Raw genomic sequence first — 17,500 nt, 5'->3', positions numbered from 1 at the left:
CACACACACACACACACACACACACACACAGGGTTAGATGGGGATAGTCTATGGAGAGGCAGGCAAAGCGGGTCGGTCGACGCACTCGCTCCAAAAAAAGCACAAGTGTTGCAGAGGGACGCGCGGTTAGTGCCGTCTGAGTGGATTCCAGTGGGTGTGATGCTCCTTATCGCCACACGAGAAACATTAATTCTCCCTGACTGCTACTTGTCTCCAGACACAGACGACGGTGAAGTGAGTTCAAAATTGCAGGATTTATCCAATCAGATCTCTCTCCAAGTAAAGTGCCGCAATCAGTAGTCCGGAATATCACTTCAAACATGCGACATGCTGTCACTAAATGTAATCAGAAAAATGTCATTTGAAAGTTGTGTTCAAGGGGCATGCCAGTAGCTGATCAGATAGTGTGCCAATCATACATGTATGTCCCTGGTTCGAATCCGGAGCTGAGCCTTCCACCCTCACTTTCCTCTCACTTTATGCTCTTTTCTAAATAAAGAAGAAACCGTCTTATATATTGTATATAGATACAGTATATACTCTGTGTGTGTGTGTGTGTGTGTGTGTGTATATATATATATATATATATATATATATATATATATATACACACACATGTATATAGCTGACACTCGTTAATGTTATAGGCATTAGAGCAATTATGCTTCTGCACTGTCAAATACTGTAGGCCTACATCTAATCTAAGATTAGTGGGACTCTTTCAAATGGCAACCAGTGAGTCCCCAGGGACTCACCTTATTGAAAATCTAACAACATCACTCTATTATATTAGATTTATTAGATATTATATTGATATTATAGCTATTTTATTTAATTAGATATGTAATGTTGTTACCTGACAATTAGTTGACTTTTGGTGAAAAAGCCTGCATATATCGGTATTGGTTGATATCGGTATCGGAAATTAGGAGTTGGACAATATCGGTATATCGGTTATCGGTAAAAAAGTCAATATCGAACATTTATATATATATATACAGTATATATATATATATATATATATATATATATATATATATATATATATATATATATATATATATATATATATATATATATATACGCACACGTATACAGTGTGTGTGTGTGTGTGCGTGTGTGTGTGTGTGTGTGTGTGTGTGTGTGTGTTAGTTAGTATACTATTTTAAACTTTCTAAACCTTGACAGGCACTTGAACAGAATAATCATTCTTCTCAATTAATCACGTTGATGTAATATTGTAGAAAGAAAAACAATACAAGGAATTACCATCATAGCAACAAGATAGTAATAAAGAAAAATGACTTGCAGACAGGATGCAAACAATCTCTTTCTGATTTTAATTATACCGTAATTATAAACAACAGTCACAAACACCTTGCTAAGTGAGTTGTTGTACAACTTTGTTTTTGTTCAACCTTTGATTTCAGCAGTTTCGGTACTTAAGATCTGAAGACGTGAGATAGAGATATTAGTTTGTATGATTTCAGAAATGTCAGGCTTAAATATACCTGTTTTCACTACGGATATTTTTGACGTGTCATAGATGATTACACACAGCTGATGTTAACAACATTAATTCCAGGTGTTAATTGAACTCTGAGAATTAAATTAATTTAACAGGACTTTACAGTGCACTGTACTGTGTCAACATGCTGGCAAACAGAGACACCGCAAACCAAGTATAATGTCACAGTGTCATAATAATAATCATTATGTCCAAAATGTCATTGTCTTCAGCTGTGCTGCATGGGCATGTCCTCACTTGCTGTGTAAATCTAAACCTGGCAAGAAAGGCGAGAAACTAATAGTGGATGTTGGCACAATACCTCCTACACACATCATGCAACCTTAATTTAACTCTGAGAGAGTGTACAAATGAAAAGATGAACACTTGAGGATTTTTCTGTCTACAGCTGCACTGAAGCTGAAACTGGTGTGTTCGCAACATCAAGACAAGCGCTGTCTAACAGCCGTTTCACACAGATGTGGGTAATTATGTTATTATTTGCCTTTGTTAGAACGTTCTCCAACGCTATCGATCGCCACAAGAATTACTGTGTTTTTCTTTTGCCAAGGACTGGACCGATTGCATTCCTGTCAATGTAACTGCAAGAAAAGATGCACTCTTTGCACTCTTCTTCAGAGTTAAATGAACACTGGGATTCTATCTGCTCGTTTTCATAGGCTTGTTTTTCTTTCTTCAGTTGTCTAATATAACTACTAATATAACTAATATAAAATAACAAAATATCAGCACCACTCCTTTACGCTATCCCGCCTTTTGAGCACACTCACCCTGTTTCATAACTTTTTAGAATTTAACATCCCGCCTCTCACAGTCAAAGTCACCCAACTTGTGAACGCACTCGCCAGCAAAATTAAAACTAACTTTAATTAACTAACCAACACCACCACCACCACCACCACCACCCCAACCGCATCACCTGATGATTGGCCCGCGCAAATTCAAATGACATAACGAGGCGGTCAATAACCAGACAGTAAGCAGTAATTAGGACTTCTATTTCAAAAGCCAGAAAGCTTGCAGACGGACATACAGAAAGCCAGACTGACTGACTGACAGAATTATAGGAGTTGGTAGCATTTGTGAGGCGATGTCCAGTAGAACTGACCTTAGTCGTGGCTGAGCGGACGAGCCAGTGTTGCCATTCATATTCCAGTGCTCCCAGAGGGTCAACCTACTCCTCACCCCCACCACTAGCGCCCCGCCACACTACACTGCACTGCACTGCACTGTACCGTACTGTTACCTCCAGAATCTGCTGCCAGTTAACAGCTGCAGATACCAGCAGCTCCAGCAGCAAACTGCCTCTGATCTCTACACTAGTATATGTGTGAAATGACACGAGCAAAAACCCTCTAAACTGAGGGAACACACTCTGAGTGACAGTCTGCTATCACTCTCCGTCGCCTATCTCTGTGTGTGTGTGTGTGTGTGTGTGTGTGTGTGTGTGTGTGTGTGTGTGTGTGTGTGTGTGTGTGTGTGTGTGTGTGTGTGTGTGTGTGTGTGTGTGTGTGTGTGTGTGTGTGTAAAGGGCTGAGGAAATGAGTAATATCTTGAGAATCATGTCTGCTGTGCAGAGCCACACAGACCAGTTGCTGCTGCCGCCCACTTGCCTTATGCATCATGTATACTACACAGTACCACGGTGTCGACTGATTTTGCAAGCTAACTACTTGGGCACACATGTTACGCACACGCACACGCACACGCACACACACACACACACACACACACACACACACACACACACACACACACACACACACACACACACACACATATTTATACATGCAACATGCTCGCGAAATATTGTCAGATTATATTTTGCCATTATACCCTATTATGTTGCTCTTGAGTTCCACCTACTAAAACAAACATGAATTCCATTCACGCTCGCTGTTAACAGAACATGAGTGCGGTATGTTTCAAAAGACAGGAAAGCAGATAAAAGAGAGGGAAGGACAGAAGAGAGGGGAGACAGTGAGAGAGTTGAGTGAGAGAGGGGACGAGTTTCATCCCACACACACTCTCACACATGCAGGCTTCTGTTGCTGCCTCTGACTCAAAACCAAACCTCTCTCTCTCTCTCTCACACACACACACACACACACACACACACACACACACACACTCACACACACACGCGCGCGCAGGCACGCACGCACGCACACAGGCAGGCACGCACACACACAGATGCCTGTTCTTTATACTTTTAATTCACTTTAAACCCCTTTTACTCTCAGTAGAACTCCATTGAGACAAACCTGCTAAAAGCATCTTAGAAATACATTTGACTTGACTTGCACACAGGGAAGATTGCACGTTCAGTCCCTCAGAAGAGCAACTGCATTGAGAGCTCTCTGAGACACGGCTTCAGTCGTTCAGTCGGCGTAAATTAGGTGTGTTTATACGGCTGCACTGTATTGTTTATGCCAGCCTGGGGTCTTCAACGTTTTTCCAGGCCAAGGCCCCCTTCCTTAGCTGACAGAGAGATGTAGCAGAGACCCCCCACTGCAAATTGTATAAAACTATGTTGCAGTTTAAACTTTTCCTAGATTTCATAGATAAGCTTCATAGACTTGTTTGGCTTAGATATAGATAATCTACAAGAGCTTGCAGATCTGCAATTTCTGGCGATTGTTTCGCCCAGAATAGAGATGCTAGGGTTCAAGTGGTTAATGTAGCCAAAAAAAAAAAGAAGTTCCTATCACACAAAGATAGAAATCTCTAGAAATCTGAGGACCCCCCCCCCCCCCCCCCGGGGGTCCTGGACCCCCTGAAGAAGACCCATGGTTTATACGGCTGGACAGCATCAGCCAGAATCTGTGAGGGTCCAGTGGCTTATTGACTGCAAGAATTCAGAAACCTGCCAGAGAAGAAACTATTTACAGAATGCTAAACAGGGCCGAGGTTGAAAATATAACCGCGTGCAAATTAACACCCTACTACTCCCCGAGAAGGGCCACGATGCGTTGTGAGCTTGTACATCTGCTATTTTCACTGCTTTTGTGCGACACTCTTTTATGATGAAGGATGTAGGGCATCAATTTACAGAGAAAAACATAAACATGTGGAGATATGAGGTTTCTGCCCGACAGCGTTGACATTTGGGAGCAGCACATAAAAGATAAGACTTTTCATTCACTGTTGTTTATTTTATTGAGAAGTCTTTCCATGCCTTGTCAATGCCACCAGACCGTACGTACATCAACGAGGCAACGATTTAATCAAAGACGTCCCCTGAATTGATCAGTCAGTGCAACATAAATTGAAAAGCTGGAAAAGTACATGCAAAAATATGACCTTCAATGTCGTATTTTTTTTGTGCAAACACAGCACAGCGACGGGGGACTAGACATCACAGGAAATAAAGAGACGTATGTGGGAGAGCGTTACCTTTATTAACAGTTGTGGCATTCACCGAATGTGTGTGTGGGTGGGATGATGGCACTTTCAAAATGAGACAATTTAATTTGCTTAAGTCTGACCACAGCCAAAGTACTTTGTACTGGATATATATGCGTGGGATGTTGAAACTATAACAAAACATTTGAGGACACAATGCTAGAGGATTGATACGCGATTGAAGACTTTTTTCTTTTGGTTAGCATTTGTTTGTGTTTTGTTGGTATTGTCACAAGCAGTGGTGGAAGTACTCAGAATTTTTTCTTAAGTAAAAGTGCCAATACCCACAATTTACAAATACCCTGTTACAAGTGAAAGGCCTTCAAAAATGTACTTACTTACTTACTTTAAAAAAAAAGGGGATCTCTGATAATAACATCAAAGAAAAAGGTCCTGCAGACTGTCTGGAACTTGCAAATATGTTGCTCTCTATTGAATTGACGTTTCGGTCGTTAGACCTTCATAGACAGACAATACAGGGTACTACAACCACCAGACTTTGGTGGTTTCAACATTTGCACCTTTGTCCTATGCACCTGTCACCAACCTTTGAGGTGTGCATCGGCTTCTTCTAAAACATACTTACAGTACTTACTAAAAAAGTGTTGGCATCAAAATATACTTACAGTGACAAAGTAAAAATTACTCACATTTTTCAAAATGTGTCAAACCTTTTCAAAAATAGCAAATCTACAAGCTCTCAACGTGTCACATTGCGACGCGTTGTGAGCTTGTAGATCTACTATTTTCAATCTAAATTTGCAAAGTAACTAGTAACTAATGCTGTCAAATATTGTGGAGTAGAAAGGAAAATATTTTCTCTGTGATGTAGTGGAGTAGAAGTATAAATTATCGAAAAATGTAATTACTAAATATTTTAAAAATATAAAATGTGTACTTTAAGTAGGCTACAGTACTTAACTTAAATTTACTTAAGTAAATTAACTTAGTTACTATCCACCACTGGTCACATGGTTATTTGCCCTCGCAGTTACTGTTAAATTTGAATGTAGTCACAATTAACACTCTTGAATCAATTTGCCATGAAAAATGTGTTATTTTGCCAACGGTAATAAAAACAATATATCACATTAATGGGAATCCTTCCGTTCATAATTGCACTAATTTATGTTAAATAAACCACCAGTTGTTCAGGTCAAGCACAGCTGATTTATAAATAATTTATGACAAGTAACTGACACAAGTTATAATTATGTTTCTGCATAATTAGTTTCATGAAGACTTTAATTAAAGTGCTTGAAACAAATAGTTTGACTCACAGTATATGTATACAGTGGGCAGCAATTAGTCAAGTTTGTTAACAAGTTTGAACAAATCCTGCACGGTAAATATCCTCTTTGTTAACCCATTTAGACCGGGAAAGTATCGGTGTCATTTTTAGATTTCTTTGGCTATTCAAAAATCGTGAAAATTAGTGCAAATCTTTGAATATATATTTTTTCTTCTAAATCCAAACAGTTTTTTGACACTTTTGTTGCTATAATCAGTGGTTCTCAAACTTCTTCATGTCAAGGACCCCCAAAAAATATGTATTTGGCCGCCGGGCCCCATCTCAAAATTTTGTTCCAGGGACCCCCAGAAGCAAATATTTGAGTAAAAAATGTTCACTTTATAAATATATATATATCAAATATTTGCACAAATCTTCACGATTAAAACAAAATAGCAGATATACAAGCTCATAGCGCTCGGTGCCGTGCTATGAGCTTGTATATCTGCTATTTTTGAATAGCAAAAGAAATCTAAAAATGACACACAGATGCGTTCCTGGTCTCAATGGGTTAATTTAATTTGTACACTCTTCGTAGTTAAATTAACACTAAGGACTTTACTGTGTGTATATCAGAGAGCAACTCATTTGTGACAAGGTTCCAGAGTTAATTTGGCTTATCCATGATTTAGCAAATCATTCAATTCATTTTCATTTAAACACACTTAAACTTGAAGGTCAGTTATATAGATCTACTGCTAAGAGCTAAATCTAAGTAGAAGAAGAAATTAAATTAAAATAGAGCATGTTTGTTTTCTTTATATATACATATATGTGTGTGTGTGTATGTGTGTGTGTGTGTGTGTGTGTGTGTGTGTGTGTGTGTGTGTGTGTGTGTGTGTGTGTGTGTGTGTGTGTGTGTGTGTGTGTGTGTGTGTGTGTGTGTGTGTGTGTGTGTGTGTGTGTGTGTGTGTGTGTGTGTGGTTGACTCCACTGACATGTAAAGTAATGTGTTTCTAATTAATTAATTACATCAAAACCCGGCAACACGCATCAATATTGGGTTTGAATTGAGACACTCTGGTACAGTCATAATGAAATGGAAAGAGAGAAAACACACTTGGCCTTTTTTTTTATCAAAGTACACTTACTACAACCAGGACACACACGGCTATAGAAATGACTGCCGAGCTCTGCTTATGTATACACATATTTATGATATTCATCTGCAATCTGAACACACACACACACCCCGTCAATCACTGCCAAGACACCCCCCCCACTCCCCCCCAGGCTTTGAGCTACTTAAGCTGTCAGTCACACACACACACGCACACGCACACGCACACACGCACGCACGCACGCACGCACGCACACACGCACGCACACACACACACACACACACACACACACACACACACACACACACACACACACACACACACACACACACACACACACACATACTGTAGAGTTCCATGCGGAGACAAGAAAGGTCAAATGAGTCAAACTACACCAAATACTGTACATCAGAACAAATACTGTACAACAGAACAGGGTAGAGTGGCAACATACTAGGTCAGAGGATTCTATAGATGAAATATTATACAGTATAAAGCATACGAGACGCGTGCCCAGTCACCCCCTCACCCACACACAACACACGCACGCACGCACGCACGCACGCACGCACACACACACACACACACACACACACACACACACACACACACACACACACACACACACACACACACACACACACACACACACACACACAGTGATGGAAGAAGTACTTTTTTTTAAAACTTAAGTAACAGTATCAATACCACTACCACTATGTAGAAATACTCTAGTAAAAGTTCTGTATTCAAAATTTACTTGAGTAAAAGTACAAAAGTGTTGGCATCAAAGTGTACTTAAAGTACTAAAAGTAAAAGTACTAATTATGCAGAATGTCCCATTTCAAGTTTTCAAAATGTATAAAAGTATTTTGAAAAAAAAGCCTAAGTATCAGAGAACTCATGTGGTTAATTTATGTTTTGTAATACTGTAATAACCAAAAATCTACAAAGTAACTAGTAAATAAAGTTTTAAAAATAATTGTAGTGGAGTAAAAGTACAATATTTGCCTCTGAGAGGTAGTGGAGTAGAAGTAAAAGTATTGAAAATTGGAAATAATCCACTAAAGTAAAGAATACCTCAAAATTGTACAATACTTCTGTACATGTACTTAGCTACTTTAGCTATTTTACACCACTGACAAACACACACACACACACACACACACACACACACACACACACACACACACACACACACACACACACACACACACACACACACACACACACACACACACACACACACACGCCCCCTGGACAGGAACCACATTCCGTACTCCGGGTACTTGTGCTGTTTCTCTTTTTTCTTTTTCATGAGAAGGCTGTTTTGTGTTGGTTTTTCCTCCGGCCTCGTAGCCTGGATCAGATGTCTGATCACATTTCAGCTCGAGTGGAGATCTATGATGGACGTCTGATGCAGCAGAAATTTGTTGCTGAATGTAACGGATCTGACCGGAGAGGAGAGGAGAGGAGAGGAGAGGAGAGGAGAGGAGAGGAGAGGAGAGGAGAGCAGAGGAGAGGAGAGGAGAGGAGAGGAGAGGAGAGGAGAGGAGAGGAGAGGAGATAGCAAAGGAAGGAGTAGAGGGCATGCTAAAGCCAAATGTATGCTTTGTCGCGTAACACCGTCGCTCGCCGTTAATGTGTTATAAAATAATTATATATATATATATATATATATATATATATATATATATATATATATATATATTATAAACTGGGGACTGAGAAGGCAGAAACCGTGTGTGTGTGTGTGTGTGTGTGTGTGTGTGTGTGTGTGTGTGTGTGTGTGTGTGTGTGCGCCTGTGGTAGAGAAAGGGATAAAGGGATGAAGCGAGTACTACAGTACTTTCCCTGGCCGCTGGCTTAGTTCATCAGCCAGGTTAAGCTGGTCAAAGGACGTGTGATACGGGTGATCTGGGTGGAGGGTGGGGTCATGCAGCCCGCCTGCAAGGACCTGACCCATTCTGACACAGGACAGGATGATCCAGCACAGGCCGGCAAACAGTGGTGGACAGTTAGCTAAGTACATTTACTTGAGTACAAACTTTTGGATTTTATTTTGGGGGGGGGACTCACTGCTTGTAATTGCTAGAATGGATAAAATGCAGAGGACACATTTCAACGTATGTGCAAATGTACAGTGACCAAAAGAAGAACGACATCAAAGGAGTGGAGTCCATATTATTATTATTTGATGAGATTATTATCATCATTTTTAATGTAAAATGTAGTGTACTAAACAACCGTGCACTTATTATAGGCATAAGTCATCACAGATTTGAATTAACAATCCACGCACATTCACACATTTTTATAGTACACATGCACACGCAAACGCTCCCAGGAGAGCTGTGCACGCGTGATGCGCTACAATGTGCACATGCACACACACTGCAAAAGTGTTCATTTAAATCAAATAATTAAATAATTGAAAATTAAAATTGAAATGTACTGTGTAACAGTCTACAGATGCCACATTAGACCTTTCTGTCTGCACTCTGCAATGAGGCCCAAATGAATGGAACAGACCCCACCGTCATTATCATGATATGGTTGCTGTCAGATTTTATAGTTTCTGTAGTTCTAGGTTCAGTCTAGGTTTCTAGGCCTGTTAGTTCTGTTCTGTTCTTCCGCCGGTGTCTCTTGTTTTGAAATGTGTTTCCTGTCTTCCCTCGAAGCTGTTGCCTTTCTTGTCTCACCTGTCCACTCTGTGTTCACCTGTGTCCTGTTAGTCCCCTAGCCTATCTCTGTGTTGATTGTCAGTTGCGTTCACCTGTGTGTAGTTAGTCCACGTCTATTTATACTCCCCTGTGTCTGTGGTTCTCTGGCAGTTGGGAAATTACTGCTACTGTGTTCAGTTAGCTTTTTGTGTATTCCCATGACGTAATTCTCCTTATATAATATCTCCTCATATATAATATATTTCTCTCCTAGTGTATTCCTAGAATGTTGAACACGTAGTATTCTTTGTAACGTTCCTTGTTGTGTTTCCTTGTATTGGCTCCTAGTTTTTGTGTGTGTTTTTTGGTAATAAAACCCCTTGCATTTGACCTGCCTCTTGTCCTGCGCTTGAGTCCTACACCTCCTGACTCACACACTGTGACACCCAAACTGTTACTTTTCAGGAAATGGGAAAAAAAAGATGCCGTGTTCTAATGGATCCAATGTACATATTTAGTCACAAGCTCTTTTTACTACTTTTCATTGGTTAAATAAACATTTAAAAACCCACAGACAGACTCAACCACTTTCACTTTCCAGATTCCTTTCAATAATAGCGAAAATAGCTACATATGCGTCGCTCTTGCATGACAAAGTAGGGCATTAATTTACAAAAAAATAAAGTTGATATATGGAGATAGATTTCTGCCAGACACCGACTATATATATTATATTATATCATATATAATGTTATAATGATACAGAGAAGAGGATACAGGCTGTGTCATATAGTGTAGTAAGCTATAAACCACATTGTTTCACATCTCAGGCACTGAGAAACTGAAACAGACTCAATGTATTGCCGGGCTAATCCCCGTGAATCCTCATTTGGTACGGCCTAAGGCTGGCTTAGTACAGTTCTGGAAGGAAATCGCTCCCGCCCCTCCCCCCCTCCCCCCCGGTGTAGTGGTACAGGCCGTTAGCCCCTGGGGTATAAATAGGGCAGCTATGGCTCCTTAAGCTGGCTTTTACGCAGTATCAGTTAAAAATATGACTTGACTAATTACATCCAGGTCAGCCACGCAGCAGAAACAAGACTTCCTCCTGCCTGCTCCTCCTAGTAGCTCTCCAGCTACTACGCGGCTGCTGGAGACAGTTACACCAGCACACACCCTCTCTCTCTCTCTCTCTCTCTCTCTCTCTCTCTCTCTCTCTCTCTCTCTCTCTCTCTCTCTCTCTCTCTCTCTCTCTCTCTCTCTCTCTCTGTGTCTCTCTCTGTCTCTCTCTCAGCAGGCTGGCAATGGAACAATTAGAAGTTTTCTGCAAAACTTGCAAGTGACATTTAGCCATTGTTTTGTTTCATTGACATTGAACAAAGTGTTATCCTAGTTCCTACACTCAACATATACCCACATCTGCACGAATGGTACGTTAAACCACAAGAGTGAGTGGGCTTTGGTTTCCATTCGCATGCATGCGTCGCATGCAAATACACACAAATGTAGAATTAAACATGAAAAGTGCCACCCACTGGTGAGGAGACGCCGACGTCTAATTTGTTCATATTTGAAGTGGTGAATGTGACAGCTCAGCGGTAGGACAGATGACAGCTGAGGTTCGTTAGATCAAAGTTCTCTTCACACACTGCTTGCAATGCTTTAACAGTACCAAAGACAGCCACATGACACAAGGCTGGGTTTCTCTCTCTCTTGAGTGGGTGGGGATAGCATGGTTGGTCCTGTGTGCATCGATTATCTCGATATGCAGGTGTCGTCACACTCTGCTAAGGGTCCAGTTAGCACTGTATGACTCAGGCCAGGTGTGACAGCCATCACCCACACAGTTGACACCTACGGTGACACTGAATGAATTACTACTCTGCTCCTCATTTTTTTCTCTTGGGCCCTCCCTTGAACCATAAGTGAATGTAAAATCAGTTCTGTACTAACACCTCTGATGTAGAGACGCTCCCAGCCAGCAGACCTCGCTGGTTTAGGATCACTGCCTATCAGACCAGATTAGCCCATAACTCAGAGCCCTTTGGTGTGAGTTGTGCTTTCATGTTATGAGATCAGTGGCATACTGGGAGGGGGGGGGGGTGCAGGAGAGAGAGATGGGAAGAGAGAGAGAGAGAGACAGAGAGAGAAACACACAGAGAGGGGCCAGTAGAGAACTCAGAGAGACAAGAAGAGAGTGAGAGAATTGTCAGATTAGATTTCTGTCATTTCTTTGGTTCAGCTGAAAAATGTCAGCAAAGCTATTAGCAAACAAACATCAGATGTACAATACAACTGTGAGCTGTGCTAACATTTACTCCAGACTCCAGACGTTGTTTGTTGCTGATCTGTAACTCAGCCACCCCTTGTATTATAATCTGTCAGCCACTTTATGTGACAATCATTATTAACCCCGACCATACAGCACCACAGAGACACCGTTCTTCATTTATGCTTTTTGGTTTGATTGATTGATTGTATACTTTATTAGTCAGAAATGTAAACAGCACAAGGTACAGTCAGACATTAAGGCTAAAAGGATAACACACAAAAAGTCCTGGGGACTGGTGTCCATTGTGGTAGTAAAGAGGGAGCTCCAAATTCTAGAAGCATGTTGGATTTTTCCAACCCGTTCTCACTCCCAAGGCGTCACATTTTGCCGCTCAGTAGGCAGCAGTGGTGGAAAGTAACTTAAGTACATTTACTCAAGTACTGTACTTAAGAGCAATTTTGAGGTATTTGTACTTTACTGGAGTATTTCCAATTTTCAAAAGATTTGTACACATTTTATACATTTGAAAACTTGTGAAACTGGACATTCTGCATGATGAGTACTTTCTATTTTTTACATTAAGTATATTTTGATACCAATACTTTTGTACTTTTGCTCAAGTAAAAACAGTGTATTTCTACATTGCAGTATTGATACTTTAAATTAAGTAAAAAATGTGAGTACTTTTTCCACCACTGATAGGCAGGCAGGGAGACAGGCAGCCAGGCAGGGAGGGAGGAAGACAGGCAGCCAGGCAGGGAGGGAGGAAGACAGGCAGCCAGGCAAGGAGGGAGGGAGACAGGCAGCCAGGCAAGCTGGTTGGGAGAGAGGGAGGGAGGCAGGGTGGGAGACAGGCAGGCAGAGAGACAGGCATGCAGGCCTGGCGAGGACTTGTGGGCGTAAATGGTGGGAGGCAGAGTTGAGGGGTCGGTGACTCTCATTGTAGATGAGGAGGAGGTGGACACAGCGCGCTATCGCACACGGGGGTTACCCGAGTCGATGGCAAAGACAACAAATCCATACAGACATAAAGATCCACGGAAAGAAGAAAAGAAAAACAAAACTAGACAAAAATGAACTTGTTGAACCAACCGTTTACGCGTACAGCGCTGTGCACGTTTGGGCGCGTGTGCATATTTTCATACCCACGCACGCACGCACGCGTGCACACACACACACACACACACACACACACACACACACACACACACACACACACACACACACACACATACGCCAGCAAATGTGGTGTGAGGGTAAATACACAATGAGTGCCACCACTCCCTTACAACAGATTCTTAAGGGACACCCAAGCGACAGGTGTGTCTGTCACTAGCCTGACATGATGACAGGTGTTTTTCTACACCTGGCTCTGTTTGCTATAGGCTCCTCTCTCTCTCTCTGCTCCACAGATCTTATCCTAAGCCAGATGTCCTATGATGGTCACATAAGGTGGCTGACAGATACACAGATTATGATACAAGGGGTGGCTGGGTTGCCTAAATCATCTCTAGCCTCTAATGTGGGGGAACAAAAGTACTGGTTTGTAACTAAACTAATTCTTGACCAGCTAAGAAACTCAACTGACACAAGACCATCTTAGATGTGTGCTCCCATCTAAGTATTAGTCCTGTCACAATTATTACATAATCGTCTAATCGCAATTATTTGAGATAATTGCAATTATTTTTGCATAATCGTCATAATCGTTTCCATGTTGAAAAATGTTCACACATTTTCAAATACAAAAAAAGCAGAAATAGCAGATCTACAAGCTTACGCTGTACGCTTGTAGATCTGCTATTTCTGCTATTTCCAAATGTATAACATTATTAAATATGTCAATCATTTTAACTTTGTATATTTAAGTTATTTGTCATATCTGGCCTGTGCAATTTTTTATCACGAAGCCTAAAAGGCAAACAGAATTGCAATGGTTGATGCCAAACACACAATTAAATCGTTAATCGCAATTATTTGAGTGACAATTAATCGTCAACTTAAATTTTTAATCGTGACTAAGTATAAGGTCTAAGGTCCTAATCCTGGATGATAAACTGGAGCAAGCTGCGTTAAACGTTCTGCATGTATTGATTGTTTCACGACTGGGTTCAGGTTCACTTTGACCACCAATCGGCTTACATGTTGTATACATAATATAACTATTGTCCCAGTTTCCAGAAGGTGGCATACTCCCTATTCCCTGTTCATTTTCCCCTCGCTTCATTTGATTGGCTCGGCAGCAATCAATCCATTGAACTAATCAAATCGGCCAGTCAAATGAAGCTATGGGAAAATACAGATATACTGTATGCCACCTTCTGGAAACTCAGGACTATAATTAATTATACACAGAGCCTATTCAGCTCGTGAATTCTTTTCAAAATTCAAGTGGCAGGAAATGATTTTCTGTCAACGTCCTTATGCTGCCCAATCCATAAATATGCATATTGTTACATGGTGACAATATGCTTTATATCTGTGAAAGGTGATTGTATTGTTGTTGACACAATGTTTTATTGGATTAGACATCAGCTCTTTAATAGCTGCTATTCTTACTAAAGTTATAGAATAGAGCCAACGCAATGAGAATTAAAATAGAGGGATAATACACAACACATTGATAAACCTAAACAATCACTCTGGCATACGTCAACTAACACACAGACACGTGCGTGCGTGCGTGCGTGCGTGCGTGCGTGCGTGCGTGCGTGCGACACATACATTCATAGATACACAAATGCCCACACAGATGTATTCAGCAGTATAAATAACACTTATGAATGTACATACAGTATATGCAGCCTGCTCATCTCCTCTCGTCTCAGTTCTAGAGCATATATCTCCACAGTACTGTATACACCTCCCTCTTTCCCTCTCACTGCTATGGCAAGGTGTTATAGAGCATGGGCACGCGCACACGCACGCACACACACACACACGCGCGCGCGCGCGCACACGCACGCACACGCACGTGTGCACACCACACACACACACACACACACACACACACACACACACACACACACACACACACACACACACACACACACACATTGTTAGGTGTTAGAGGGCACACTCCTAACAGCGGCTGACTGAGGACGCTAGACACACCCTCGACACAATGGGCATGGAGTGTGTGTGTGTGTGTGTGTGTGTGTGTGTGTGTGTGTGTGTGTGTGTGTGTGCGTGTGTGTGTGTGTGCGTGTGTGTGTAGATCTACTATTTTCAAAAGATTTGTATACATTTGAAAACTTGTGAAGTTGGATATTCTGCCTAATGAGTACTTTCTATTATTGGCACTTTAAGTACATTTTTATACCAATACTTTGTACCTTTGTAACCGAGTATTTCTACATTGCAGTATTGATACTTTTACTTAATTCAAAAATGTGAGTATTTTTTCCACCACTGGTGTGTGCGTGTGCGTGTGCGTGTGCGCGTGCGCGTGCACGTGCACGTGCACGTGCACGTGCACGTGCGTGCGTGTGTGTGTGTGCCTGCCTGCCTGCCTGCCTGCCAGTCTGTCTGTGTGGCTGGGTTTCTCTTGTAGGTGGAGAGGTACGTCGGGGTGTGACCGTGTGAATGAGCTCTTTGATAATGACAGGCCATACATTATATAACACAGCAGATTGCATAAGGCAGATGATTATTTTAGGTGCAGATATCGTGGATGGATGCAACGGTAAAGTCATTCCTGGCACAGAAGGCCGGGTGTGGGAGTGCATTTGTTTGTCTCGTGGGTTTCTGTAAATTTGTAAGTCAAGTAAGGTATACCATGTGTTTCTAAGATGGGCGGCAGGAATGTTTTCCGGATTCCTTTCATGGGCATATCAAAACAAATTATATGTATGGATGTATGTACTGTGTGCGAGTGTGCGTGCGCGCGCGCACGTGTGTGTGTGTGTGTGTGTGTGCGCGTGTATGCGTGTGTGAGAGAGTGAGTGCATTGCCAGCTCCTATAGTGAGATGTCCGCACGCCACACACACACACACATGCACACATACAGTATATTACAGACAGAGACGTTGGGGATATGCGTCCACATGTACAGTAATCAGTCAGTCAGTCGGTCAGACAGTCAGACAGTCAGACACACACACACACACACACACACACACACACACACACACACACACACACACACACACACACACACACACACACACACACACACACACACACTCACACACAAACACACACGTTACATTCCTGTAGGATGAGGGGAGTCACACACACACGAGTCTCTCCCGGTGCCACTGCCTGCCTGTGTGTGCCTCGCACCATGCATGAGCGTGTCCCTGTAAAAATAGAACTCTTAAAGGGCCAGCAGCCACTCAACCTCTTGCCATGAGAGACCCGTTCTGCTCCACGGAATGACAGTACACTTATGGTTGTGGGGGGTGGGGGGGGGGGTTCTTCTCGATGGAATGACAGCACACTCAGAAGGGGGGGGGGGGGGGGTTGCATACCCAGCGAGGCAAGTTGTGATGATGTTTTCTTGTATTATCTTTGATTATAATCTGTTGTTGTTTTTTTGTCATCTCTGCATCCATTCATTTGGCCAGGTCAACTCTTTCTCCACGCGTCTCTATTTTAGAATAACCAATCTAGCTCACAACTTGTAGATCTGCAATTTGTACAAATTGTGTAAATGTTGAAATACAAATACCTATGAAGCCCATGTTAATAATGCATTATAAGCATACTCATCATGCATTATGAACTGCTTATAACGCTGTATAATTATAATAACTCATAAATAGACCTACTCATAGTGCTTTATAACAGTAGCCTAATCGTAACACATTAAAAAGCATTTCATCAATTTAAATGTTTTGACATTTTTTGGAAGTTTGTGGAAATTTGGTGGAAAATTGAAAAGGGTTGCCAGGTGGAAGGTGTTTAAATAATAGCACCTGCAGTATTATACCAGAAGCACCGCCACCACTCCAGGTCGTGTCACAGGAGTCAGGTTGGAAATAAAGCCACAGGCCAAAGCCTGCAGCTTAGCATGCTGCCAGCACACGTCTTAAGCGTGGGAGACCTGGGTTCAACGCCAGCTGACTGGGACGAGAGCCCCACCCTGGCACACGATCTCACAGACGCACACACTCACACACACACACACAGTCCCCGAGTCACAATCCCCGCCGCAGCGTGTGGCTTTGCCTCGTCATGCTTAGCGACAAGGGCAAATCTGACACCAAAAACTACCAAGTGGAACTGATCGTGCTGATTAGGCAGACTTTGTACTATTGTAATGAGCGTCTCCATGCAAG

At 41.9% G+C, this 17,500-nt stretch overlaps 1 protein-coding gene across 2 annotated transcripts in view; it reads right to left on the bottom strand.

Annotated features, from left to right (window-relative positions):
* Window positions 1-17,500, bottom strand: part of LOC311053706 (uncharacterized protein) — a gene marked incomplete at its 3' end in the record, with an annotated part of 28,022 nt that overhangs the window by 7,829 nt on the left and 2,693 nt on the right. Inside the window, exon 1 of one of the 2 annotated variants that reach the window (XM_084069377.1) lies at window positions 2,637-2,742. The exons of the other annotated variant lie outside the window; for it this stretch is intronic. Of the gene's footprint in view, window positions 1-2,636; window positions 2,743-17,500 lie in introns of those variants that run through there. 2 annotated transcript variants of the gene reach the window in all.

This window comes from Gymnoscopelus microlampas, assembly GCF_963454915.1.
Source record: "Gymnoscopelus microlampas genome assembly, chromosome: 10".
NCBI lineage: Eukaryota > Metazoa > Chordata > Actinopteri > Myctophiformes > Myctophidae > Gymnoscopelus > Gymnoscopelus microlampas.
The sequence above is the reverse complement of the archived record's forward strand: the minus strand, read 5'-3'. Positions and strand labels throughout refer to the sequence as shown.